This window comes from Galeopterus variegatus, unplaced genomic scaffold (assembly GCF_000696425.1).
Source record: "Galeopterus variegatus unplaced genomic scaffold, G_variegatus-3.0.2 Scaffold7180, whole genome shotgun sequence".
Classification (NCBI taxonomy): Eukaryota; Metazoa; Chordata; class Mammalia; order Dermoptera; family Cynocephalidae; genus Galeopterus; species Galeopterus variegatus.
In genome coordinates, this window is record NW_007733291.1 from 69,266 (window position 1) to 72,142 (window position 2,877).

Genomic DNA, 2,877 nt, shown 5'->3' on the forward strand with positions numbered 1-2,877 from the left:
TGAAGAGTCTGGGCCATTCGTAGTCTTGCCTGGGTTTGGTTGTTGTAATTTTCCATTGACTTTAATCACAGGGCAAGGTAGTACTAATAGATGCCTAAGGGATCTCTTGTATTCCAGATACAATCTTACTTGCTTCCATTGTGAAGTAGTAGTCCAACTTCCCCTCGATAGTCTGGGTCAATCACCCCAGCTAGCACTGTAACTCCTTTCTTAGCCCTTTGACTCAAAGGCATGAGGAGCCCAGAGTAGCCAGGAGGCAGCCCTAACTTCCAGTTCAATGGGATCATTTTTTTGCCTCCTGATGGAAGCATTCCTCCCTCTAGAACCAAGATCTCTAGACCAGCAGAGCATAAAGTTGTGGGGACAGGAAGCAAAAATTTTGCTAGTGGGTCCCTTGGGATAATAGTGAGTATTGCCACTTCTGTTTCCACTGCTTGATTCCTGGATTCATGAATCCTGGCTATGAGAGAAATAGTGCCAGATATTGGGTACTGATTTAGAGCATATACAGCCTTCTAAAACACGTTGCTCCAGCCCTGCAGGGTATTGTCACCTAGCTGGCACTGTAACTGTGACTTCAAAAGGCCATTCCACTGTTCTATCAGACCAGCTTCTTCAGGTTGATGGGAAACATGGTAAGACCAGTGAATTCCATGAGCATGAGTCCATTGCTGCACTTCTTTAGCTGTGAAATGAGTTCCTTGGTCAAAAGCAATGCAGTATGGAATGCCATGATGGTGAATAAGGCATTCTGTGGGTCCAAGGGTGGTAGTTTTGGCTGAAATATTGCATGCTGGGAAGGCAAATCCATATCCAGAGTAAGTGTCTCTTCCAGTAAGAACAAAATACTGCCCCTTCCATGATGGAAGTGGTCTAATGTAATCAACCTTGTCACCAGGTGGCTGGCAGATCACCACGGGGAATAGTGCCATACTGGGGGCTCAGTGTTGGTCTCTGCTGTTGGCAGATTGGGCGGTCAGTGGTTGCTGTAGCCAGATCAGCCTTGGTGAGTGGAAGTCCATGTTGCTGAGCCCATGCATAATATCTATTCCTGCCATCATGGCCACTTTGCTCATGAGCCCACGGGACAATGACAAGGGTGGCTGGAGAAAGAGGCTGACTAGTATCCACAACACGAGACATTCTGTCCACCTGATTACTAAAGTCCTCCTCTGTTGAGGTCTCCTTTTGATGGGCATTCACATGAGAAACAGATATCTTCACATCTTTTGCCCACTCAGAGAGGTCTGTCCACATACCTCCTCCCCATATTTCCTTCTCATCAATTTTCCAATTATGTTCCTTCCACGTCCCTGACCATCCAGCCAAACCATTGGCTACAGCCCACGAATTGATATATAATCACACATCTGGCTATTTCTCCTTCCAAGCAAAGTGCACAACCAGGTGCACTGCCTGAAGTCCTGTCCATTGAGAAGATTTCTCCTCCCCACTGTCCTTCAGGGATGTCCCAGAAAGAGGCTGTAGGGCTGTAGCTGTCCAATTTGGGGTGGTGCCTGCATATCGTGCAGAACCATCTATAAAGCAGGCTCCAGCCTTTTCTTCCTCTGTCAACTGATCACAGGGAACTCCGCTAGGGTGAGTGCAGGCTGGGAAAGAGAAGGCAGTGTAGCAGGAGTAGGAATCATAGGCATTTGGGCCACTTCTTCATGTAACTTACTTGTGCCTTGGAGATGTGCTCGGGCCTGATTACATATATACCACTTCCATTTGATGACTGAGTGCTGCTGTGTATGCCCAGCCTTATGGCTTGATGGGTCAGATAACACCTAGCTCATGATGGGCAGCTTAGGTCACATGGTAACTTGGTGGCCCATAGTCAAGCATTCGGTTTCTACTAAGGCCCAGTAGTAGGCCAAGAGCTGTCTCAAAAGGAGAGTAGTTATCTGTGGATGCTTCAAAATCCTAAGTATCTCTGCTCTGATTCACTGATAGGGGACTGCCAAAGGCTCCAAACAGCATGCCTATCTGCTGACACCTCAAGGACTACTGGGCTTGCTGGATCATATGGCCCAAGGGGCAAAGCAACTTGCCCAGCAGCCTAGACCTTTTGAAGAGCCTTCTCCTGTTCTTGGCCCCACTCAAAATTAGCAGCCTTTCAGGTCACTCGGTAGATAGGCTGGAGTAACACACCCGAATGAGGAATGTGTTCCCTCTAAAATCCAAATAGGCCCAACTGGGGTGGAATGTAATGGATTGAATTATGTCCCCCAAAACTTATTGAAGCTTGAATTGTGTCCCTCAAGTTTTATGTATTAGAAACTTAGCCCCCCACTGTGTCTGTTAAGAAGGTGGGAAATCCTATTTGATAACTGAAAGGTGGAGCCTTGAAGAGGTGATTAGATTGTAGGACAATACCATAGTGAATGGATTAAAAATGGTGTTCAGGGGCATGGTTCTGAGGGCTTTAAAAGAAGAGAGAGTCTGTTTCTTTCTCTCTTGCTCTCTCTGCTCTGCTCTCTGCTCCACCAATTTTTGCAATGCGACGCCCTGCCATCACTGTTGCCAACACTGAGAACTTCACCAGCTATGTTCCCTGGACTTTGGACTTCCTAGGTTCAGAAACTGTAAGCAATAAATTTTGTTTTCTTATAAATCACCTGGTTCCAGGTATTTTGCTATAAGCAACAGAAACAGATTAATACAGTTACCATTATTACAAGTCAATAAAATCTTATTTTATTCTACCACAAGACTCATGTGAACTTTTCCTTTCAGTTTTTCTTAACAGTCAAGGACTCTATTACCTGGTTATATCCTATCCTCCAATTCAAATTTCTGAATCATTAAAAGTATTTTGTCCTTTTCTCTCTATTCACGTTTCCAAGCATGTGGAGAATATTAGCTCATTTTTTT

General features: G+C 45.3%; 1 pseudogene; it reads right to left on the reverse strand.

Moving 5' to 3' along the window:
* Positions 1 to 326: 326 nt before the first annotated feature.
* On the reverse strand, positions 327 to 2,197 carry LOC103607150 (annotated as a pseudogene).
* Between the last annotated feature and the right edge of the window lie 680 nt (positions 2,198 to 2,877).